Raw genomic sequence first — 26130 nt, 5'->3', positions numbered from 1 at the left:
CTACAGGAATATGTGCGAAATAGATGTGGCAGTGGAACCACAAGGTGTTTAAAAAGTACCATGAAGGATCCATGGAGGGTATAAATCCAATGTACAGCTTCTATAATCCTGCAATACTGTATTCACTTCAAATCTCTACCTTTGGTACTTGGAGAGCCTTGGGGACACTCAGGGCTCTTAACTGAGTGCAGATTCCCATCCACACACTAATCATCCATTACAGAAACTCCATACAAGGACTGGGGAGAAGGATGAAGCCCATTTTTAGGATGGGTTTATTTTTATCTTTTTTTTTGGGAAGAGTTTATCATCCCATTTTTTTATACCTCCCACCAATGAAAGCTCAGAATGACTGAAATAGTACAGTCTGTTGGAGTGGATTCTTCCCCAGGAGACTGATTTTATTTTATTATTACTGAAGAGAGCAGGAATTTATTAAGCCTCAAAAAGTTGAGAACTGGAACTTTCCTGCCAAGGTAGACATATTCCCAAGCTGCTCCAGCCCCTCCTGAAAAGCTCTTTTACTGACTTTCCTGTATAGGGGAGAGACACAATTTTGTCCATATTATCAGCTGACAAATAAAACAACCAAATTCAGACAGGGGGAGGAGAGGGAGAATTTGCTCAAAAATATATTTAAAGGCATGAGCTTTCCTGTAGAGAAGTTTGTTTGGTGAGAAATGGATCTCTTGCTACAGGCTCCAATTTAAATTGGCTGACCTAGAAGGAAGAAAGTGCCTGGGAAAGAAAGAAAAGCAAATAAATAAAAAGCAAGAAGCAAATAAAAAATAGGTTTTCTCTTTCCCACTTTTCAAAGGGAGTAGGATAGGACTTCTGTGTCCTACCTCTCAGGGAGCCAACAGCTTTATGTTTGTGCATACCATAGACACAACAGGAATCTATCACACAATGGAGTGTGTGTTCCTTGTTCCTTGCTGATGCATGCTAATGACAGAAAAGTTAATTAAATCAGGCAGTTGGTGCTTGCCACTGGTTCAGAGAACGGAATTCTCCAAGGTTTGGTGGCCCTCGAGCAGATGGCATCACTCCAGCCGGGTTTCCAGCCTCTCTCAGAGCTACAGCTCACCCCTGAATTTCTACTTCCTGCTCTCCAGATTCCCACTACCCACGTGTTTATCCCCCTCCTCCTCCTCTTTCTTTTTCTCCCTTTCCCTCTCCCTCTATTCCTGATCACTCCAGCTCTTACACTTGTCTCCCACAGTTCCTGAAGAAACAACATTCAGCTGTAGTGGTGCTGATGATGGTCATGAGGAAGACAGAGCAAGATAAGACAAAGCTGAGTGAAATATCCCCTCTTTGTAACATACAGGGTTGAGAATTTGTTTGGCTTACAAAAGGGGACAGTCTTGACCTTAAAGCAAACCAGAAGTTTCTTCCAGACTTGAAATACCTCAGAATTAAGGAATTTCCTCTTTCCTCGCTATCTGTATCTTCTGTTTAGTCAAAACCCCTTAAGAGACTGTTCAGTCATGCTACGATCTCATGAATTTTAAAGTTTTGCCTCTGTCAGAGCAGATGGGTACTGGCAATGCTTGGCAGTGCAGTCAAGAGCTTGGCAGGCATTACCACACCTGCACTGTCTTTAAATTGCCTTTCTTGGGTGTGGCGATACAGGAATCAAGATTTGAGGAGAGGTTCACTGGGAGCTGCAAGGATTTTCAGCCAAGTGACACTAACCCACTGACAGAGAGCCACAGTGGCATGGCCACCTCTGAGCAAGGTGGATCAGGGACATCTGTCTGATACGCAGTCATGCCTTTGAGCTGCAGGGCTCTGCAGAGTTCACAGAGTCACAGCTGAATAGAAAGGCTGATTAGCATCCTACCCGTTGGGCCACCTCATTTCCATCCGTGCAGTGAGGGGAGGCAGTAACAAATACGCAGATGTGGCAATAACAGCACACAGAGGGGAACAGGAGTTCTGTGTCTCTTCAGCAAAGACACTTTTCAGCCAGGAGGTGCCTGCTTATATACGGGAAGCTTGTAGAAGTTGGGAACTCAGTTCTTTTATTTGAAGTTCCATAAGTCATTCCATAATCGGTTTTGTTTGTGTGGATGAGCAGAAGTGAGAGATCATGAGCAGAGGGATGTAGGCTGTAACCACGACTGGCTGTGACTTCAGGAGGTGCCATAAGGCCAATGGTGACATTAAACTCCAAGGCAGAGGGAACTGGGGAAAGAAGAGAAGCACCCAGATTTGCCTTCCCTCCCTGTGTTCCTGTTACACCAGGTTTGTGAGGTGTCACCTCTTTGAATGACTGACCTGTGCACTTGAGCACAGAGAAAATTTTTCCTTCAGTCCTCTTTATTAGGAAGTTTTGGTTCTCTGCCCAGTGGTTAAAACCATGCCAATTGAAAACAGAAACAACAGGGAGTTGATATCAATTATTGCTTGAGGCTTCCAGTGGCCCTTCACCTCCCTACAACTGAGCAGTGGCTAATACATAGAAGTTTGGAAGTTAGGCCACCTTGTAGCAGAATAATACATGGACTGTGTTCAGGAAAGTGGTGCAGAAGCATATATATATATACTACCTTGTGGTTGAGATGGGAAACAAAATTGCAAAATCTACTCAGCTCCAGATTTTTTTTTCATTCTCTCTGCAGCCTCAAGCCAGAAGAATATTTTTCCCTTCCAGAAGCAATGTAAAATAAAGGAGGGCAGTTAATGAGCCACGCTTTCAGTGTCTTATTCGCAAAAATATTGAAAATGACCAGAAGAGTGACTAAAAGTCAAAATAACTTGAAGGGAGAGGTCTTGACAATTATGTGAAAGGAAATTCAAATGGTCAGGGAACACTGATTTTTCAAGGACACTCTGATGTCCTGACAGAAGCAGAAGCTTCATCCCAGAAGTGGCTCCTCTATGCAGGGTGGTACAGTAGAAGAGAATAAGTTTGCACATCAGAGATTCTGTGATCCAGCAGATGGCAAAATAGTGTTGAGCTTATGTAATTGAACCTGTTCATTGTCTAAAAAGCTTTTACCTTTTCAGCTACTGCAAAATAATTGAAGCAGTATTTTTGTTTGCTGGGAGAAGGTAAGAGGTTGCTGTAATTCTTAATTCATTTTTACAAGAGATCACAAAAGTAGTGACGGGGCCAAACTGTAGTTTCATATCTTTCCTATTTGCAAAATGAAGGGTGGTTTTGTTTCAGCCTGTCTGCCCAGATTTGAACTTTTTAGAACCCACAGTGGGATTTAAATAATAATAGTAGTAATAGCAATACCGATAACAATAGCAGTAATAATAATAATAGTAATAATAATGATTTTTTTTTTTTTTTTAATCATCCAAGGCTCTCTTTTTGCTTGCTTTTTGGATCCTGTCCAAAATGGCAGAGCCCTTGGAGGGCCAGACTGCCTCCAAATGAACTTACAATCTTTCAGCTGTTTGGGCTGAATATTGGCTCAGTTGTTCATGGGATGCTTATGCTGACAGACCCAAACATTTATCTCAGACCTGAACCTCTGAATGTCAACCTAATCTTGTTCTAGGTAAAAGCTGACATATTATGGGTTTTGGCCCATTTTTAACTTTTTAAAATCCTGTTTTATTTGCAATGTAATGATGACACAGGCCTTCACTTAGCAAAGACATGTAGAAACACAGCTGCATTAATTTGAAAAAGATTTTGAAACAGACCCTTATACTCAGGTTTTGGTATTTGTATTATCTGATCTGTGTTCTTGATGAACCCCCTGTGAAAAATGGTGCATGAAAATGATAGATAGGAGATGGTACCTTCACTTGTCCGTGGCTTGAGGTAATAAGGGAACCCACCCGACCTTTGCTGTGATTTCACTGTAAACACCAGAAATTAATTTTGGTTTGTGTGCAGGTGTGTGTTTTTCTCTGCCCTTCCCCCACCATTCCCCTTCTTTCCAATTCTGCAAAAGGAAGAATCACGACGAGCATTTCTGCAGAGGCTGTTCAGACTTGCCCAGAACATCTGTGCCGGCACATGCGCTCCTGCCCACGCAGCCTCTGGGGCGGCCCTCAGGCTGTGACCTAACCCCATCCTTCTCCCGCTCTGTGCTGGGCTGCCCTTCCAGGATCTCCGACACCATGGGCACAGTGGAGGTTGGGAAGCCACAGCCGGGGATCTAATCCCAGCTCTTGGCTGTGGGATGCAACAAATTCACTGTCAGCATAAGCATCCTTTGCCCACAAGGTGGGTATTTAATGTCTCTACAGGACCTAGCACAAAAGAAGCAAAATTTATGCTATTAAAGTATGAATATCATGGCTATATATGGAGAAAACTGCTTTCTGATGGTGGCTGGCTAGGGAGTTTATAGCCCATGACCAGAACCATCTTTTCTTTAAGACCTGATGCCTCCCAGGTAACTAGTATCATTTTCAAAAGTTGCCTTTATTTGTAGTACAGGTTCCTAAAACTCTTGACAGAGGCCCCATAATTTCAGGAATTAGTCCAGTCATGTAGTAAGATTTAGTGCTTCTGTTACTGATTTATAGACAAGAAGTTCTGTCACTGGCATTTTTTGGGAGAAGAGATTTGGATGTGGGCACAATTACTCAGTGTTGCTATGCTCTCTCATTAATAGTTTGTGGGTGGTAGTTTGTTATATGTAACATTTCTTTTTCTAAATCTGGGAGTGCAGGACACTGGACTGGTTTTGCTGGTAAAATCAGACATAGCTGTGGTATTAGGAATTATTCTAGACACAATTAATTCTTGCTGTAGCTGTACTTGCTGCAGTACGCAGCTGGGACTGCTGCACACCACAGAGAGCAAACAAAAACGGCCTTTGCTTAAAATGAGTGTGGAGAGACTCCCATAGGAAATGTTTTTGTTTTGTTTTTTGAAATCTGTGTGTGGCATAGGAAAGGAATGGGTGGAAGAATGATAACAAGAGTGAGCATGTCTGTGGGAGAGATAAGATTGAAAAGGGCTGGTAAGCAAAATGCTCAAAGTTGAGCCCATATTTGCAAAATCATGCAGCCTTTAGAAAAGTTGATGCTCATTTGGTTGTGTAACTGATACTGAGGTCCTGGAAAATCCAGCCCTCCAAATTAGCAAGGTAAGAATTTGTGTTCAAAAATACTTTTGTAAGGATTCTCCTTTCTCTGTGTTAAAAGCCATGAAAACAAAGACAGTCTTGCTGGGCAGATTTTTGGGTATTTGTTTCCTTTTTATAAAGAAACTAATTCTGACTGGTTTTCCTAGTGATTTATACATGAGCCCCATCTTGTGTGTTCTCTCCAAACCATCTTACTGGCTCTAGCAGCAAAAAGGCATTCAGATGCTCTGCCTGCAGAGAGCTTCTCTTCCTTTAAATCCCAGCAAAAAACGAGAATGAATGGCAGTGACTGATTGAATAGCTTTTGAAGTACAATACATACATATGTGTGCTTTTTATGTATATGTATGTGTTAAATATATATTTGTGTGTGCTTTAAGACTTACTGGGCATCCGCCCTTGGGCTCTGCTTTCTATGATTAACCTGATTAGCATTGCAATTATAAATACCTGGTAAATGTCTGCCTTTGATCTAACCCACCTGTCACTCAATAGTCTTTTAAACTCGATGTTTCCTCTCTCCTTCTTGACATTTGTCATTGTCTTGCCTCTGAATGCCTTCCTTGCAGTTCTCAAAAGCTGGCCCAAAAGCACTAGGAGGGGAGATTGGAGTATCAAGTACCACGCTACGGGCTCAGAGGCAGCTGCCATGTTCTAAAAGGTCTCTTTATTCTTTGCAACCACGGCTTTGCCCAAATAACAAATATTCACTTCCCAGCCCCTTTATCTTCCGTGAAAAAAAATCCCCCAGAATAACAATAAATTCTTCCCTCTTTCCAGCCTAGCTCAGTGTACATTAATACACCTTGTAATTGCTTGTCTCTATTGGTTTTAGTCCTTTGCCCTTTTTTGCTCCTTCTTTTTGTACTTCAGCTTCATCATTGATCCTATTCACTCTATTCCCAGCACTGAAATCCAAATCCCAGATGCCAGCAAGGAATACTCAGCCATTCATGACAAATTGAATGGCTCAATTTAAAGGGGAAGATAGCACCTCATCTACTGTTACTATTCACCACAATAATCTCCGTTGCCGTTCAGGGGAGACAGCAGCGTGTCCTGAGTGCAGGGACAGACTATGCTGATCATCTCTGCCTTGAAAGGACTCCAAGGAGCGTTGCACATGACAGGGAGTCACCTTTCTGCCTTTGAAGGTATTTATGCATTCACATGGAGACAATGGTCAACACTACTAAGAGCCCAGGAATGCCGTTCCGTTCACCCCCGCCCTGGCACGCTCCCACCCCGCTTGCAGGAACATGCCAAAAAATAAGTCAGGGAGGCTGAAATAAGGCCAGATCCTCGGCTGGTAGGAATGGGCTGTCAGCATAAACACTTCTGCTATGGGATAATTGGAGATTCAGGGGAAAAAAAACAAACTTCAGTACTTTAGCAAATGCTGCACCAAGGACAGCCTCATCGGATGTAAGCACCCATCCTACCGCCTTCCAGGTAGCTCCTGATGGGCTCTCCCTCTGGAGTCTGGGCTACAGAAAGAACCCACACAGGAAACAGGAGTTGCCAGTGGTGCTTCATCTATACCCATGGTGCCAAAGTGTCCTAGGTGTCTAAATCATTTGTCCAAAGTGTCAAAATAATTTGTTGACAGTTGCTATGGTCAGAAAATGGACCTCTCAGCTGAAGATGGGTGTAATCAGGAAAAAGCCGGTGCACCTTCATTACTATTTTTTTTTTTTAATTTTTCATGAGATAAATGAAAAGACCAAAATTTTCTCTGTAAATTAAAAAAAAAATCTATTTATTGGCAAATTTTGCCCACAGAGATTTAATTTTGGCTTTCCTCCACTGAAAATATTCTTCTTGCAGAATTTAACTGTATACTTTTCAGTCAATATGATTCTATTTTTTTTCTTGCTAAAAAAGTTTAGGGCTTTTTTTTCCCATGCATCATTTGTGCAGCTGCGTAACCTAAATAATTACAATACAGAATTTGGTTTTGGTTTTCTTTTTCCCTGTTAACTTCATTAGCCATAGCACAGAGGACCATAAATCCCCATTTGCAAACTGTCAGCAACGTGACTATGCTGCATTACCAGAAAGTGGGCACAGAGTGGAGATAAAATTATATTGGTTACAAATAGCAGTGCAGCACATTGATTTCCTGAACTGCATACAGTTGCAAGAACCATTCTGGTTTGATGTGTTTTGTGATGGTATTATTCCCACTGGAGAAAGTTATGTCTTGGTGGGGTGAATGCCCACCAAGCCTTTCTCCAGAACCAGCTGTCTATAGCAATCCAGCTCACAGATGTTTTGTTCTGCTGAGAAATATTAGGGAGAAGGGAAATCAGTTCCAGACCATGTCCTTGTTTTGTAGGTGATAATGTCTCTCTAGGTCTTCTGATAGATTTTTTTTTTTTTTTGGCCACCTGATATTTTTCCTTATTTTTCCTTATTTTTCCCAAAAGAAGAGCAGATTATTAGAAGCCCCATCTGCCTGCCAATTGTCCGCTCACAGTTCCCACTCAGTTCTGGCCATTGCAAGATGCAATGAGGCAACCGAACCACAGTGCAGAAATAAATGCTAATGCAGACCAGGGCTCTCCAGTAGGATGTTCCCATTAAAGACTAGTTCACAGGGCTGCAGAGCTCCAGCCAGCTGAGTCTAGATAACCTGGGAGGCTTGGAGAGCCTCAGCTTTCTGATCTTGCTTTTCTGAATGAGAACATTTGTTTTAAAATAAGACTTTGAAGTACAGTGAAAGATTTTATGTTGATAAGTCCATGAAGAATCATCAGGGAACCCCAAAGAAGACTGACAACCAACAACTGAAAGGAGGAAAGGCTGTTTTCCCTAGAGATTTCTTGTAGATCTTGGCTTCTGCTGAGCTAAACACAACATGGAATACTCTTTGTCAAACTACTCTCCTATCTCCAGCCAAAATCAGGAAAGGATATTTTGTGAGAAAAATACATAAACATATATTAACTAAACTTTTGTAAAGATTCAGGAATTTGGATTCTGGATTTCAAACAGTTTGTGCTTCCTCCAGACCAGTCTTATCCTGTACATCTCAACACAGTTATTGTGTTCTGTATAAGGATAGAATCTGAAATGTCAGCAAGACGTGTATGGGTCCGTATAGATCTCATTGTTGTAAACCTTAATTAGGTCTGGATGACAAATCACACAATTACAGCATGCTGGTCAAGAACGTTGTTATCTTGTTATTTTTTCTTGTTTTCAGGCTTTTGGGGTAGATACACCCTGCTCACATTTGATGGCATTATTCTACCACCGTGAGGGCTGGAAATGTATTTATTTATTTATTGCAGCCATACCTAAGGTTTTAAAATAATCTTCTATCTCTCTTCAGTCATAATAAAACCATGAGATAAAATGCCTTTGGTATATTAGCAGCTAGCCTGAGGCTCAATATTTTAGTTTCTGCATAATACAAAACCTCCACTTTTTATTAAAATCCTCATTTTTCCCCACTCTTAGCTCAGAACTGAGATTGAAATCATTAAGCTCCCTTGAACTGGGTAACCTGCTCTTCCCATCTGGAAAGTAGAGATTGTGAGCCAAAACATTTATACAGAATTAGAGATGTTCCTCACTCTAAGCCTTGTTTCATTGTTGCAGCTCTGTGAGAAAGCGGAGGAGAGCACCAGCCTTTTGAAGGACATGGCCCATTTTCTTTTGATCTGTTTTCCAGACAAAACTCAGTGTAAAGGCCATCCTCAGGCATTGCAGACATGGCCAGTGAAATGCTGCTTCAAAGGGTGGAGAAGATAGAATTAGAGCATTGATTCATCTCTCTGTGCAGGAATGGTTTGCTAAAACTCACTTCATGCCATCTTTAAATTACATATAAATACAAAGAAAGGATTATTTAGCAACTTAATTGAGGCTTTTTCTTGTGGGTAATTCCTGCATGTGCTTTCTATTTAGCTCTTTTTGAACTTTGAACAGAGTATCCTTGAGGTATTCTTGAGTATAGAGCTTGGAAAGGCTCCCCTAATCAAAGGCCTTCCCAAAACTCCTGGCACAGCCCTGTCACTGAACCTATTGACACGTGGTGGGAATGATGCCTATCTTTAGGATAACCAGCTTGATGGATCGAGTCTGAGTGATGGAGGCTCCAAAGCCTCCCTGCTAATCTGTTCTAATTTGGTCATATATAGGGCATTAATATGCATCTCTGTAGGTAAATCTAGCATTAAGATGAGTTATCTTTGTCCCTAAATAAAGCTGTTCATATTACAGTGCTGCTAAGCCACCAAGGCTTACCCCTTCCCTGAGAAGATCATGGTACATGAAAGATTCCACTAATGCAAATACTGAAAGACAATCCAAACATAAAAACCTTAGGAAATATTTCTGTCCTTTATAACACAACCCTTCTTGCAGCCTCATAGTTGAAGGGAGAGCATTGTCCTCATCCACAGACAGCTGTGAAATATCTTCTTCTTGTCCTCTGAAGTGGACTGAAACAGCAGCTTGGAATATTTCAGTTTCAGAAAATTCTGTGATTTCTCACCTGCAAAATCTTCCCTGTGACTGCTCAGATGCTGTTTGGCACTGTTGGCAGCTCTTATGGCTCCTAATGGATGGCATTCATGGGGCCCTGAGAGCTGCAGAGAGCTGCTTTAACACACTGGCCCTTTGTAGGGCAAAAGCCAGGGGCTCAGCTGGTGCCTGCGGAATTAGGAACAATTAGAAATGCTTTAATTGGAGTCAACAGAGCCACCTAAACTTACCACATTTGAGGAGCCAGCACAGGCTGGGCAGCACCCGTAATTAACAGGACTCAGGCTGATTATGACTCAGGGGCAGAGTGGGAAAATAGCAAATTTTTGAACAATATAACTTTTTGTGCTGCAAGCAGGTCAAATGCTGTCCCATTTTTACGACCCAGAAGAGAGGTAGAGTTTAGGAGCAAAGAAAGCCCCAGAAAAGGAGTTAGGTTTGAGGTCACATTTTCATAGCCACATTATTGAACTATACCCCTGAAAGACAAAAGAGAAGGTGATGTCCCAGCATGTAGCTGTTGCTTAACGATTGTGCTGTCGGTCTGGGGAGGGCGGAGTGGCAGGTTGCTTAACATTTTTACATTTTCCCATGGTATAATACTGGTGATACAGTTAGCTATAATTAAAGGTTTATATAAATAAGCCATTGGGAAACAAATTAATTTATTTCCTTGGTAAAGCTAGTTATGTAATCTGGGGCTTGCACACTGATCTACTTTCTCTTTGAAGCACTCAGCCCCCAACCCCCCCAGACCTGGTCCTCCTCTGCCAACTGTTTTAAAATAATTTCAAAACACGTCAAGGAATGCAGATGTGAAATGTGCTGCAGCTTGAACTTCCTTGAAGCAGCAATGTCCTTAATGAGAAAAAGCTGGAGAGCAGAGTGAGATCTGGCTTGTAAAACAGTTTTATGGCATGTTTATTACAAAAGGCTCTCAAATGGACAGAGCAGGAGTGCACAGAGGTGTTGGTGCCACTGGGCCATGCTGGACAGCAGCCCCCACTTTAGCAGAGAGTGGGAGAATCCATTACCTGGATCTTATTCGGGGCAGCTTCACTGGCTTTGGGGATGCTCAACCTTTTTGTATTTACTGAGGATCTTGCCCAGTTCTAGGGATGGTAAAAGGAAAGATGGGCTGGTTTCTACCCCAAGCAGAGAAATTGATCTTCTCCTAAGAAATAATAAAACCTCATTAGAAGTTCCATTTTACAAACCAAAGTATAACCCTATGTTTTCCTCTTATGCCTGTGTTTCTTTTATAAGCTTCTAAGTGGCATCATTAAGCTACTCTCCATTCTCTTGCCATATTTAATAATGTAATTTTTTGCATTCTCTTCCCTAAAAAATGTAGGCCTCGAGCAGTAGAGAATTTTAAACAAATTCCAAAACTTAAATTTTGTGTACAAAGCTGTAGTAGAGGGAAAAAAAAAACCAAAACAACAATTTCCATGAAGGCTCTATGTACTAATACTAGTTTCCTGTAATTAGACATCACTTTGGCTTCACAAGGAAAAAAGACAAAAAGAAAAGGAGAAAAAAGGGGAAAACGTAGCATTTAAAATCTAGACATAAAGACCATTGCTGCACTTCAGACAGCTCTTCGAGGCTCCAGCTGGGAGATTCAAATAAGCTTCACCATCCAAAGGGAGGTGTAAATCTGTGAGATTTCTGGTGCTGAATGAAAAGACATAAAGCATTAAATTAACTATGAAACATACCTCTTCTCCTCTGACATGAATGTCCAGCTATAAAAATCTCAGCCCTGATCTCTTGGACTTGCTGTTGTGGAAGACCCTACTTGACAGAAGAGGAAAGGCAGTGCTGGTTTGCTTTGGTTTAGATTTTAAGATTTCTAGTCTTAGGATAATTCCAAGTCCTAGCTGGGTACAATAATTTCCTTTTAAACTTTTGTTTAATGTAGTGCAGTCACTTCACAGCGTGTGCCTCAGGAATGAACATCAACCAAAACTGCTGATGGTGTTTATCTTACACTACAGGGAAGCCACTGATCAAAGCAATGTATATTTTAATCAGAACTCTTCCCAAAGTGGCAGCTTCCACTGCCAGCACGCTGCTGGTGTGTCTCTGCTAACTCTGCAGAAAGAATAAAGGAGAACAATTAGTACCAGTCTGGAGGCAAATTTGAAGCCATCCAACAGAGCTTCACATCACCAAAGTGGCTATCAAGTGGAAGACTCGGATAAAGCTGGGCTGGAGGCCAGGCTGTGTTTGTCTCTGGTGGATTCTGAAGGGAGTGAGATCCATTGTTTGCTCACAGAGTATCTGTCATTTGAGCATTTTGGAGGTTAATGGCTTTGATTTTCAAATTCTAGTCATAGACTGCAATGAAGAGGAAGAAGTTGTGAATTAATGAACAGGATCATAGTGGGTTGGGCTTTTCTGTGGGGGTTTGGTTCTTTTAGTGGGAGCTCCTGACTGCCTACAGCCAGCACTGGATTCTGTGTACACAGCATAAGAGGCACAAAGGCTCAAGCCCTGATTCTCCCCTGACTTTATAGAAGAGCCAGGCACACACCTTTGGTGTCTCAGCTCGCCAGTGTCCAGAAATTGCATTGACAAACTTCTTAGTAATGAAGTTTTGGCTCATTCAGCCCAGGCCTCTCCTCAAGCTGAGCCTAAGGAGCCCTGTTGTTTCCTTGGTGAGGTTTCCAAAGCCATCAATGGGAATGTGCAGAAAATAGGCAGCGTTAAGGCTGACATGAGTGGAATAACAAGTTTTTAGGCATTTATGAGGTTGAGACTGGGACTTGTGAGATGAGAAATGGTGGTTTCCTGTAAAAATCACTCACAAATTTGGACAAATTGCTTAAACTTGCTGTCCTTATTGCTCAAAATTACCTAAACATCTGCATTAATCCATTTGTCTTAAAGAAATTTAACTTTAATCATGCTTAACTTCAATCATACACTTGTGTCCCAATTATGCTAATAGCACTCAAGTATGTACTTGAGTGTCTCGCTGACTGATATTCTTCTGAATTGCAACTGTGTCTGCCATTTCCAGGGATGCCTGAAGGAGGAGAGCAAGCTAATGTGGCTGACTAGGAACTACAGGACTGCTCACATTTGTTAAATCTTGGTAAGAATTTTCAAGAAACTGGCCTTGTCCTGATGGCCAAGGACACCGTTTTTCCTCTTTTTTTTTAAGATTATGTACAGAAAATAATTTTTAAATAAGTCCCAAAGTTTTTTTCTTTAAAAAAAATATTGGGAAACAGATTCTGGATCTTCAGTTGAAGAAATGAAGTGCTCTTTGAGTTACTGCTTCAAGAAAAAGTCTTGAAATATTAATCTTCATCTCTTTATTTGCATACTTGAGACTTAAAATAACTTTGAAGTTTTTACTGAAAAATCTGGAAAATAAAACTGACCTTTGTCTTATAGGTCAGGTTTCAGCAGAGCCTCAATCTGGCTGCTGGCTTTTGAACCTCTGAAGATGCTGCTGTGCTTGGACTCGGCATGACTCTCCTTTTGGAAGAAGAGTAGCATTGTAAGTCATGTATAGGATGTGTTTTTCTACTTGCTGTGGAGAATCTGCTCACAAAAGAAGGGCCAAAAATATTTTGAGCGAGGCTCTATTAGTTTCCATAGCTGATTAAAACTCGAGGCCCTGTTTCTTTGTGGAAACAGTATCCACTATCCATCAAAATAGCCCCTCTAAGCTGAGGGCTAAATCACCCCTTTGGCAGCCATTTTGTAAAAGCTCAGCCTTACACTGAGGTGAGAAAATAAACTGAAGATCCTTTGAGGAAATTTTTGAGGCTTGTATGCAAACTCAATAACTTTATTATGTCTTGCTGCAGCTGGCTGGGTCTCTGGTTTTATATGTCTGTTGAAACAGCACCATGAGTTAAGCCGCTCACGGCTCCTGGGTATCACAGATGAGGAGCCTGCTGGGGCACTGAGCAGCACTTTGGCAATTCCCAACAAAATGTGAACTTCTGATCTTATGGTCTTTGAAATGAGATGTTTTTTTAATTTGCAGCAAGTCCTGCACACCTTTTAGCTACGGGCAGATGTGGCAATGACACAGATGAGCCATTGCCTTCCTAGGAGGTGATTCTCACGTGCATCTTGTTGTGCAGGCAGCAAGAGAAGATGCATCCTCAGGAAATCACAAACCTTGCAGGATGTGTTATTTTCCATCAGCATTAAGCAGCACCGCCTGTGTGCAGTACAGGGAGGACAGAGCTGAAACAAGACAAGAAGAAATGTTGCAGAAGTAAAACTGCCTCTAAAGCTCCTTTTAAACATGCAGCACAGGAGGGAACAAGTGGACACTGATTATGATTAAACCTTTTGCTTCCTGCATTTGGCATTCCTTAATATATCCTGATGGCTTTCATTTCCTCTCCTCCCCTGCAGTATCAAAGAGTAAGTAAACTGAATGTTATCCAATTTGGTCATTTGAATACCATCCTTTTTAACCTTCTTTTCTCCCTTCCTTCCTGCCTCCCTTTCTTGGATAATGTTTTGCTTTCAGATGCTGCACCAACACAATGCTCTCCACGTCTCGATATGCCACAGGGGAAATGAGCTGAGTGCCCAGTGAATTTTATTGCTGCAGAGAACCTGGCACAACTCATCACACCTTGTAGCTGACACCTTCCTGTGGCAGGCTCAGATAAAGGACAAGGACCCAGATCTTCAAATATGTTTGGTGGTTCCGAATACTGCAATGTTTTGAAATCAGTTTCCCAGCTCTGGTGATTCCCACAAATCTGAAATGACCTTTCCTCTTTATTTCCTTGAATACACGACATGCCTTCTCTCTTTGTTTCTTTGAATCTCTCAAGAGTTCCAGCCTGACCACACTTGAGTTGTACTATAGAGTGCCTAGAAAATATAGATGCCATAAGTAAGTAGGGAAATTTTCTTATTTCTTATCAGGTATGTTCTCCAGTGATAGGGTTTCCTATATTTTCCATTTTGCATTTATTTCCAGGAGAATCTCACACCAACTAAAACATCAATCAATTTAAAACACAGCTAATGAGCTTTCTTTGTCCTCTGTCTCATATTGGAAAATCCCACCTGATCCCTAATTAACAAATTGATTTATTAAAAGTATAACTAATGACCTCCCTTTGTTATTTTCTTCCAGCTGCAGAATCCCACCTGATCCCAAATTATCATATTGATTTATTTAAAATTAAAATATATGCATTGCATAGTTTCTTTATCATGCCTGCCTCAGACATATGTTCCAATTAAGTGCTGATTTTACCCCTCACAGATCAAATACTTTCAGAGAATAACAGTTGTTTAAAATGCCACATTGTCCCTCCCGGTGTTCAAATATTTGTGTTCTTACTATTGAGGTCAATATGAAGTCACTTGGTAGCATCTTGGAGCATCAGCCTTGCAGATCCATTCCAAGAAACCACCCTCCCCCTGGTGTGAGTGGATCTTTGCAGGTGACTGTTCGTAAGTGTTGTGCATCCAGTGTTTTCGCTAGATAATGGATTTTTCTCCAAAGCACTGCCAGTCTCCAGTGGTGTTCCTGCCTCACACAGATTTACCAGCCAGACCAGGGGGAGCAGAGCAGGACTTGCATGCCAGGCTGATTTGCCTCTTGTTAGCAGCTTGTGACAAGTTTAGCTCAGTTTGGAAGTGTGTGCATGAATAGCAGGAGCTCAGAAACACCACTCATCACCAAGCTCTGTCCTTGGGCTTGCAGCGATGTGAACACATCTGCAGGTAGCACGAGGCCATTACATCCTGGAATGTAAACACCGAGGCCTGCTTGCCCTCCTGCCTGCAGTGCTCCACAGAAACAGGCAGTGGGCCACTCGCTGTAGACAAAGCCCTCAGAGAGAGGAACTGAGAAATAACAGGCTGGATGAGGCAAGAGAGAACGACATGGTCTTCAAGAAAGACGTGCTTACAGGTTATGTGAATTTCTTGCATCAGAAGAACAGCAGGAAAACGTCCCAGTCCTTGTCCCAGCCAGCCAACCTCCTTGGAGCACAGGACAAGGCAGCAGGGCCCATCCCATGCTGATAAACCATCCCAACACACATCCCCTTTTTCCTCTGAGCTAACAGCTCAGAGGAAAAATAGCTTTGCTATTCCTCTGGTCGATAAAAAAGACAATCAGACTGAATTCCAAGGGAAAGAAAGTACCTAGAGGCTGCTTGTCCCTGCTCCCAGGACCAGCACAGTAACAGTACAGGGGTAACCTGGTAACCCAGCAAGCTCTTGAAGCTCTCTCTGAGCACTGCAGTGCAGAGACCCACCACACCAGAGCTGTGCAAAGCTTGAAAAGGGACCTGAATGGGACCCAGCACATCTGCAAAGAGAACTCTGAAGCACTGTTTGTAACAAAGGACCCGAGGTGTCAGCCTGCCCTACAGGAACACTCTTGGACTTTGGCATGTTGTTCCATGCTAAAGTGCTCTGGTGTTCTCAAGGAGGGGTGGTGATCTCTCTCAGGCAACACTAGTCTGCTTTTGTTGTCCAGCCCCTCATTCAGGTTCCCAGAACAAGGCTACAACATGTCTGGCTTCATGACTTAATTGAGTGGTAAGCCCTTTATTTCTCTTGGCCCAAAATCTTCTCTGGCTACTATCCTAATAGTGAGAGGTCTTAGTTAATGCTATCCATTTTCTACACATCTCCCTCCCAGCCTCCTAGAGCCTCACAGGTTTATTTCTTTAACATGAAGTCCTGTATGCAGTTGTGTCTGTGAACAAGAGTGCAGCTACACACATCAGGCAGAAAAATGCCCCAGCTTAAAAATAAATTATTGAAAGGGAAAAAAGGAGCTCAATAGCTTATTTAAAATCTGCCATGTTTCTTAGCAAAGTTTGGAGCAGAAAAGGCACTTCATTCTTGTTCCAAGCATAAGAAGAGCGGCATCCAGCTGCTTATGCTTTAATATGTACTTTTCCTGCTCCCTCCCTGCGAACAATGTACACACGTCATAGATCAGATAGAAAAGAAATGGGAAGTTCCTCTTCTTGTACAGGAATTTAGACACCTGAATTCCCATCACATTTGTCTTACAACACAGGGCTTTGCCTCCCTGCAAGGCTCCTGGCCAGCCCTTCTGGCAGGCAGCTTTTTTTTCATGTAGTTATCCCACAGTGAGCCAACTGGGAGACCTGGGAGCCCCGGATCCATGGCTTCCTTGCCTCAGGGCTTCAAACCCACAGCTTGTACCATGCTGTGGGCTGGGCTAGGATGGGTTTTTTCCCCAGCTCCATCATGAGTGGTGCCATTGTGTTGAAAGAAATGATTAGAGCTGAAAGGGGAAGGTAATCATGGGTGATGAGGGATGCTGTCTGGGAAAGGAGGTACAGGAGACACCTTGTTTTGGTTTCTTCTCTCAGATTGTTTCTATATTTTGTTTAAAGATGATTACATTTGAAACACGTAATTATTTTCTGGAGAAGAGATCTTTACTCTCCAGACAGAGTCATTCCCAGATTCCCTTCTGTAAGACCCCTCTTCCTTCCTCTAGAGCCCAAAAACCTCAGCAAGATCATCACATGTGCCAACAACAAAGACTACTTGTGTGTGTCCAAGAACCTTCTTTGGTGTTTGAATTCCCACTCCAAGCCCCGGGTGTGGGATACTTGTCTGTCATTGTGCCTAACAAAGGATAGGTGACTGTTGATTAGAAAAAATTCCCAGAGTATGAAAGAGACCTTTTCTATGAAAATTTCTATTTCAGCAGTCATCTCCTCTTACCTTCCATGGCTGTATTTATCTCACAGAGGTGAATTACACAAAAAATACTAAAGGAAATGCATGACTGCCAAGCCAGTTACTCCACGTATTATCTTATTAAGATTAATTGACATTTCCTTGTTTGTCTTTTCTATTTTTCTGTGCTGCAGATTTGCGCAGCCCTTTTTTCTCAGTTCCAGGTGTTGAGCCCAGAGAAAGGCACTGTCTGTTATCCAGCAAACCACATCTTAGTGGAAGATTGCTTGGAGGATGTTTGATACTATAATATCTGAGAGAAAGTATCCAAATGAAACCATAAGTAATAACCAGTAGCTTTAGGTAATGTAACCTTGAATTTCTTCTCACCTTTGTTTCTGCCAGCTCAGCTCCAAGTGTGATGCCTTTATCAGATATTGGTTCTTTAAGACCAACCTCTGTTTTCAGCCATGGTCAGCCTTTAATGCACAGCAGGAAATTGTATCTCTCCCCTCTTGGCAGTCCATCTGTGTGATAATGCAAATCTCATGAACAAAACCTCTACCCAGATTTTCACAAGAAATACAAAAGTTTTTCTGATTGGGTCAACCTCCCTAGAAATCAAATAAGACCCATTTTCAGCCAGTTTACTTAGTCCCAGCTGTGCTGCCACAGTGATATAGGAAATTCACAATTGCATTCCCATCCCTCAAAGCTTACTCACTGTGAGACTTCAATTCCAGAAACTGAAATTTCCCTAAAGCCTGGAGACATTTGGAAGGAGCTTACCTGTGCTGAACAAATCATTTATGTTACCATATCAGCAGTAATGAAAGTGTGTAGGCAAAGCAGTGCTTAGTAAATTATTGTTGTACAGACTACCTGGTTTGGTACCACCATGTTTAAGCAGGCAGCATGTTCTTCATGTCTCTGGAAGACCCAAAAAGAAAGGCTGCTAATAGTGTCTTTGAGCTCATGAAAATTTTTGGAGTATGAAGTATGCTCTCCTGTGCAGTCATTTAACACTGTTCCAAACTGCTGCACCTGAGTGCCATGGGTGAAAATAAATTTCACACACCTACTTTGTGCATCTTCCAAGCCCACAAAAATACCAGCTTCTTTTAATAACCTGACAATACTTGGGAACAGGTATTTCAAAGCTGAGAAAGCTGCCTTTGGGAAACAAACCACAAGATTTACTTGGTAAGTTTACTTAGATGGAACCTTTGTGATCTCTGTTCAAGACTTGCCTTCCAAGTCACCTTTATCTTTCAGATGCATTTCTTCTACTGTACAGGTGCCTGTGTGAGCTCTGTCACTGTGGTATTGGAATGCTTAACCCTATTATTAGGATATCTCCTCATTTTCCAAGTGAGGAAACAGACCACAGTAGTCTGAGTATTTTGCCCATGGTTGGTCAGGAGATGTGGGGTGCAGACCTGAGCAGGGCTCCTAATTTCCAGCAAAACAGCTACTTGTAGTGTTAAGGAAATGGAAAAGAGGAGTCTCTGTTGTTATCAGATAATTAAGAGATATTAGGAATTTTGAAAGCAGTTAAATATGCAAGCAGAAGTGTTTATTTTCTGTTCCTTTGGGAGTGCAGACACACAAAATGTCTGTATTTCATTGCTTCTTTGGAATCATGGTCATTTCATAGCTGTAACTACTTATCTTCCCACAGGTTTGATGTCAGTAAAGTAGTTTAAGATCTTCAGATACAAATTGTTTTCAATCAAAGCATAATGAATAAGTTTGTCTAGTGCAAAACATGTCAGGTTTCATCAAACTAACAGGAAAAACTGGCTTATTGTCATTAATGCACCAAATAGGGGCACAGCCCAGTTTGTTTCCAAAGCTACAAAGTTTTGGGTTGTTATCTTGTATTTCTGTGGAAAGAAAAGAATAAGTGCAGAGCAATAATTCCCAAGCTAACATCTTCCTGGTGGTGTCATGGCATCTTCTCTAAAGAACCAATAAATCTTTTTGGCCCTCTTGCAGATGGCTCAGTTTTGTCACAGGGACTTCCAGAACCATTTGTTGATGGTTCTCGACACTGAGCCCTCCACCTCAGGAGGCAAAGGAACTTTCCTCCCCAGCAAACATTATAACTGGACCCAAGAAATCTATGCAGTCTTCCACGGGAGGGTAGAGATCCCTTTTAGTGGGGTTTCTTAGGGTCTCCCCCATTATTCTGCAGCAAGTAAATCATCAGAGAATCACAGGGATGTTGCTGGTGGCAGATGTGCTCTGACACTGCTCAGCAGCAAGAAAAAAATGTGGCATGGTCTGCCAAAGGACTGCTCTAGATCGTCAATGAGCAGGAAGGGAACCCGTGCTCTATCATCAGGAAAAGGCATTTCTTCATCATCAGATAGAAACCTGTCCCATTATGTTCTCTTCTCATGTTTCGAGCAGAGCATATACAAAGGAGTGGATTTGCCCCAGAGCAGTTAAAACCAAAAACCCAAGAGGTCCTCTCCACAGGCATTTTCCTGGCGTTCTCTGACATGCAGATTGACTGATAATATCACCATAACAGCTGTTATCTCAAATGTCTGCCTCCAGGCAAATTAAAAGTAAAGAAAAGCCAAAACACTTGAAGAGATTAATATAGGAGGCGTTTGCTGGCCCTGGATTGCCTGCTATCAGGGGTAAAATGAAGCGTGTTTGCTTTATAAGAAAATTACAGAGCTGTCATCCCTGCAGCTCATACACACAGAGCAATGGAGAGTAACATCATTGCCAGGACTGAAGGCAAAAGGATTGTTTTTCCAGCCAGAATCCAAAACAGCCTTTCTCAAGGGTATGCCTGAGCCTTGCTGCCAGGGAGCAGCAGGAGCAGGGCTACCCCCAGATGAGGCCAAGGAAAAGGGACCCCCATGCAGACAGTGCACGAGCACAGCTGCTGCAAACATGGCAAGTGCGTGAAGTAGGTCCAGGGTCCACCCTGGGGCCCCAGCCAGGACCAGCTGGAGATGGGCTACAGGGCTTAATTTTGGATAGGCTCCAGCCATCATCTCGAGACTCTTAAGCCATGATTACTTTTCTGATGACCTGGGTGAAGGATGATTCTTCCGAAAGAGACCAACAAGGTTCTGAGGTGACGTGTCAGCTTGGGGTAGTGGGTTTTTCACTCTGGTTAGATGAACTGGAGTCTGTACCTCTTTGATGCAGACACAGATGCTTGAAATGCCCAGTCTGAGAAATGTGTAAAAGATAATTTCAGGAAAGATCTCTGGGCCAAGCTGAAGTCAAAGCCCCTGAGTGCTCTTGTCAGAGCTCTTATTGAGAGAATTAAAATGCCTCTGGCAATATTTGAGCTATTAGAGATGGGGTAAGAGAATAAGGGCTGGTTTTTTTGGTTTTTTTTCAGTGTCTGAAGAACATACTGACAATCCACAAGAGAAGATTCACAAGTTTATATGAAGGTCCAATTCTGGACCATACCATATCTCAGTAAATCTCTGCCTTTATGGATAAAATAACTCCCCTCTGGATTTTTATCCCTTTAAATTGTGTTCCGTGTAACAAGCCTGCTTTTGCATACTTTTGACAATGCTGGAAGTAGAATTACCGCAGAAATTTTCAGTATTTTAGTGAGAAGGGGGTACTACTATCCATAAAGCTCATATTGAAAATCCATCTGCCTTCTGATTTGAGGCTAAGACAGGCCAAGAAAGCCCCATGGGCCTTAAGAAGAGAAGTATCAGGGGAAGGGGAAGAGAAGGTCATCTTGGTTTTGTTGGAGAGGGAAAATGAAAGCTTTACAGATGTTCAGGGAGTAGGAACTTTGCCATTTCATTGATGTCGGTAGCTGGGACATTTATTTTAATAGTCAGACCTTTAACATTACAGAGTGCTAACCATGGCATAAAAGATGTCCAGGAAAGGCTATGAATTTTCAAGATTTAAGATTAAATTCAAGAAGCAGCAGTAGTCTAGCTTAAACAATGGTGAGGAAGTGAGCAAATCCTGGTTTGGCTCCTGCTTCTGACCCTGGTTTTGAAAGTGTCACTTTTATTCTTTGTATATGTTTCTCAAGCCTTTATCATCTGTTGCGTGATGGCAGCAGATCTTCCCACCCAGGGTGCCCCTCCATGAGCATTTCCATTCTGGTTCATAGTTCAGATCAGGAGCAAGCTTTGGAAATGACCCTGCCACCCCTCCTGCTCACAGTGCCTGGGTTCATAGGCTGAGCAGGGCACAGCCTTGTCCCACTACCCCAGACTCTGGGCATCTCCAATGGGACAGAAACAGGCAAGGTGGAGCCAGAGAACTTGAGTAAATCCCCACAGAAATTCAAGCATAACCTGGTGACATGCCACACTTCTAAATGTCTCTTTGTGTCACTGAGTCCTCTTAAGAACTGAAGGGGACCCATGTGGTTTGAAATGGCAGCTGAGGGACCTGCCACCTGGACAGCGTCACCTCATCTCAGCCCTTCCTGTGACTGGTTCTTTGCGACTTGCCAGGAAGGAACACTGGTGAATGGCATTTCCAGGAATGGCATTTCCCAAAGAAAAAGCCCTTTCTCTACTCTAACAGTTGAAATTCTTTGTTGTAATTCGTGGAAAGTGATCCAGTCTAAAAAGTCCTGGCCATGCTTACAAAGATATGAAAACAATCATGGTGGAAGTTAAAAAAAAAAAAAAAAAAAACCACAAAACCATGACAAAGCTTTAAATTCAGGACTGTGGAACTCTGGGCATTACCAGCATTTTGTAAAAGTGCCCTGCCATGCTTTCTTGTAGAAGTGTTTGTGAAACTTTGGGCAAACCTAGGTCATTTGACTCTTTTATTTGGAAATAATACAAAACTCTGTGGTTCTTGCTTTTCATCTGCCAAAATTAAGGGAACAATTGTACTGGCGTCCCTTGAAGTGTCAGGAATTGCAATTTACTAAATAAGGTTCAAGTGAGGTTTAAGTAGAACTGGAAAAAATTCTGCTTTACTGTTTTTATGACTTCTGAAATGTATACAGATTCAGCCTGCATGTCTGTGCAGTGTTCTGTGATACATATTTGAGCTGCTGGGTCTGCAACATGAATGGAGATTTTTAAAATATACTTTGCTGAATATTATGGGAAGCACATACTGTAGTTTTGCTCAAACTCTGTCCTTGCTATTTTCTTTGGAAGCCTTGCATAATATTGGAAATGCTATCATGCTGTATGTCTCAAAATTACAAGCAAGGTGCTCTTCCATGTTGAAGTAAATTGGGAACAAAGTCATTGGCATAATTCATTATGGTATATATAAAATGGTGACAGAGAGAGTAAAAGAAAGTTTGCTGTTATTATCTTCTGTATTTTTTTAGTGCACAGCACCTGTCCAGAGCTGTGAGGACTTGCACAGCTCGTAATGTATGGATCAAACTCTCTGGTGGGCTAGGAGAACATGGCTGCATTGCAGTCCATGCATCTGAGCCAGTTCCCACCACTTTTTTTTCTGAAATGAAGCAAGCAGTGCAAGGAAGCCAAAGGTGCCTTGAAAAATCAGAAATAATAATATTCACTAATCAACAACATCCAACCCCCATTTTGTCTGCCCACAAACCCTTGTCCTTACCGTCTCTGTGAGACTATAAATTGATCTTTGTAACATGTCCAGAAGATTAAAAATAATCCAGGCTCTCACAGAACACAGAAACACATAGCTCATTCCAGAATTGAGGAGTCCTCAGGGAGATGCTGCTTTCAAGTTAAACCAAGATAACTTTAGCATGAGTGTCACAGCAATCTGAACCAGGCTGTGTCCAGGAGGTGATTTCTTGGGAATCACTTTCCTGAAGTTTCATAGATATTGCCAAAGAGAGTTTTTTAAGAGAACAAAGTAGATTTTTCTTTGCATTGAAATATTCCCAGGAACTTGCTGGGTGGAATGAGTAGAGGCCACATCAGCTGCAGAAGCAGAAATTTCATTTAATATTAGGTTTGCATGGTACAGTGTAATACTTCCTTTGTCTCCAGGTACCTGTAAATATCCCTAATAGTTCATGTGCCAGAACATCGATGCTGACTGCATTTTCAGGTCTGATGTTTAATTTCTGTCTCTTCAGCCAAGGCAGATCAGCGTTCAGCAAGTGATTTACAGGTTTGCCAGCTACTGTCAGCCAAACCACGGTGCATGGTGCTCTGGGATTCAAACAGCACTAAGGAGTCAACCTGCAGGGTGCCACAGCATCTGCAGCTGCCTCAGGGGAGCATCATTGACTCAGCTTTTCTCACCAGCAAAGGGGAAGTCACTAAGCAGAGAGAAGCTGCCTTTTGGCACCTGAAACTTTTGTGCTGCCCTTAGGGGTACCACAGCTGTGGGTCACACTGTTCAGTGCATGAAAGTTTGTGCAAAGCCCCTGAAGTTGATTGTCTTCTGGGGAAAGAAGGGTGACAGGATTGCAAAGACATTCAGAGCTTCTTCACAATTCTGTCACAGCGGTTTTGGGGCTCTGAATAGCATTTTGCTGCCTTTGAACCCAGTTTCTGTCCTCAAAAGAGCAGCAGATAGCAATCATCAATCTTTCAATGAAATAAGTAAAATTTTGAAGCACTGCTTCTGGGTTAAAGGAAAAGGTTTTATTTTATTAGAAATCTTTGTCTCTCCTCTGAAAACTGTTTCCAAAAACATCCATGCACAAATACACCTAGCACAATCATCCCTTTGCACAGCAAGCCCTTAGACACTGTTTTCCTTCTTCCAGATGACTTTCGTAGCCCACCTGGGAAATAAATTACTGGGCAGTGCTAGAGTTAGTAAACCTACATACACTCATAAAAGTTCAAACCAAAGTGTGATCATAAAGCACTTATGGGTCAGTAATCACACCCTTAATTTTCAGAAATAGAGTAGATGGTATTATCTGGAGAAAAAAAAGTTCCTTCATTTTTCTTTCTAAATATCCTGTTATAAGCTAGTAATAAGTATAAAAATTAGGACCTGGCTGAATATTTGCTGAAGCCAATCTAAAGTCTTTACTTTATTCCAGGGTACTTTGGTGGGAGCCCTTCAAACCTTTCTATTCAGAACAGCACCTATGTCATAAGGACTTCATAAAGGCCCAGTTAATTGTCCCATTCTGTGCTACTACCTTGAAGGTAATCATTTGCTTAAATGCTTTGCAGAATAAGGATGCACTTTGAGCCAAGCATGAGCCTAAAATCCATGTCCAACAGCCTTAATATTTAGCGGGCCACGCTGTTTGTCACACAGATCTTTTGCCATTTAAGTTGTGATATTGGTTTGAGCTTTGGAAAAAAGGGTCTTCTAGCATGATCTTCCAAAAATGATATCCAAGAACTCTGGCTGGAGGCAGTGTGTGGGATTATTTCAAAGCAGACTTTTGTAGAAAGTGATGTAGTTCTTATTTTCCTGGTCTGCTCTTAGGTTGTGCTGCTGCTGTTGTGCATCTGAGTCCCAGTGCTAGAAATGAAAAGGTTCAGAGAATCATGACACCAAGGAAAGACCCAAAGCTGCACTCTTCTCCTGAGAGCTTCTCTTTACACCACAGTTTTTCCTCTGAGCATGTTCCAGTGTTTCTGCACTCCCAGTCCACCTGCAGCAGCCCAGGCCAGCCAAAGCAGGCTCTCGTAGCCTGGCGTTCTTGCTGGGAGCTTCTCACAGCACGAGCAACCTCCTTCCCAGCAGATCACAGGTGTTTTCCACATGGCGTGAGCAGGTGAGAGCGCAACTTTGCCAAAACATGATGAAGTTTGGTAGCTGAAACACAAAATCCACGTTTGGCCTGAGATCTGAATCTGGCTCTCTACTCCATGCTCCGCTCCGAGCCAAATCAAACTGCAGCACGTCATGAAAACCAACAGCGCTGTACTCTGATCGTGTAAGATCTGCATCCAGCTCCAAACTCCGAGGAGGAACCTCCTCCCTGTGTGTGAAAAAGTGGTGCCAATGCCTGACATGTTAGGTAGGAGTGGTAGCACCCTGAGAAAAATTCAAACACCTGAAAAACGGCCCTTAAAATTCCATGGGGAAGGCTCCAAAATACTGTGAAGGATTGGAGGTGCAATGAAATTGCTGCTTCATGTAGCTTAAAACAACAACCCCAAACCATGAAAGAAACACATAAGCAAGATTTATGAGTGGTTCAAGTTCTAGGGCAAAGCACTCCCTTGCCTTTTTGGTTCCTAAAATCTCTTATTAGTTTAAGAGCTACCAGGCAGACAGAGTAATTCATCCAGCCTACCTGTGCTTTTTTTTACGGGAGGGGGGAGAATGCAAAAGATGTGTTCTATATTCTTCAGGAAATGCTCCTCACCATGGAGGCAGCACTGCTGCTCCCTCATGAGCACTCTCAGGACATCTGTGGTGTGCCAGCCCACCCAGGCCATCCTGCTGCCCAGGCAATCCTGTTCTCACACTCTCTCTTGTGCTCTTGTTTTTGTTGGTTATTAATAGTGAAGGATTTGAATTTTTTCCTCTACTGTATTTGGCACTTCTGGTAGAGCCTTTGACATGGAAAAAGGCTCATCTTTCAAATGCCTGTGGCACTCTGTGAAAGGTGATTTTTAAAAATCCATTTTATTTTGCTTCCTGGCAGTGATATCAAAGGAACAATCAGTGCCTGAGTTGGAGCCAACAATTTATTTCCATTATCATAAACAGAAAACAATGGCATGCTGCCTTATTAGTTATTCACTTTCCAAGTCAACAGCCTCGGAGGGTTGGGATGAGATCTAACCAGAGATATGCTTTGATGTTTTCAGTTTGGAGAATTGGTCTCCTGGCCAAAATGCTGAGTGATGCCAGTTTTGGGGAGAAGAAGGGAGGGAAGAAAGGGCAGAGGGAAGGGACAGAATGCCTGAGAGCACAGGGGGTAGCTACTGGAAGGGCTGGAGTTATGTGGTAAGTTTGTGGCTGTCTCTAGGAAAGCTTTGGAGGGTGA

General features: G+C 42.3%; 3 long non-coding RNA genes across 4 annotated transcripts; 2 read left to right on the top strand and 1 right to left on the bottom strand.

The window, feature by feature from the left end:
- Positions 1 to 619: 619 nt before the first annotated feature.
- On the bottom strand, positions 620 to 2139 carry LOC137469974 (uncharacterized). 2 transcript variants are annotated; one of them, XR_010996844.1, is made up of 3 exons: positions 1965 to 2139; positions 846 to 945; positions 620 to 738 (listed from the first exon to the last, which is right to left on the bottom strand). It is a non-coding gene; the product is annotated as an uncharacterized lncRNA (long non-coding RNA). The 2 variants fall into 2 exon arrangements; XR_010996843.1 differs by lacking the exon at positions 1965 to 2139 and adding an exon at positions 1847 to 1958.
- A 64-nt stretch (positions 2140 to 2203) lies between these two features.
- On the top strand, positions 2204 to 14280 carry LOC137471603 (uncharacterized). Its single transcript, XR_010997712.1, has 3 exons — positions 2204 to 2250; positions 4077 to 4195; positions 14068 to 14280. It is a non-coding gene; the product is annotated as an uncharacterized lncRNA (long non-coding RNA).
- A 64-nt stretch (positions 14281 to 14344) lies between these two features.
- Positions 14345 to 25280, top strand: LOC137471604 (uncharacterized). The gene is made up of 5 exons (XR_010997713.1): positions 14345 to 14442; positions 16048 to 16109; positions 17453 to 19434; positions 23293 to 24325; positions 24615 to 25280. It is a non-coding gene; the product is annotated as an uncharacterized lncRNA (long non-coding RNA).
- Positions 25281 to 26130: the final 850 nt, after the last annotated feature.

Source organism: Anomalospiza imberbis, chromosome 3 (assembly GCF_031753505.1).
Source record: "Anomalospiza imberbis isolate Cuckoo-Finch-1a 21T00152 chromosome 3, ASM3175350v1, whole genome shotgun sequence".
Classification (NCBI taxonomy): Eukaryota; Metazoa; Chordata; class Aves; order Passeriformes; family Viduidae; genus Anomalospiza; species Anomalospiza imberbis.
This window is presented reverse-complemented; position numbering and strand designations above follow the sequence as displayed.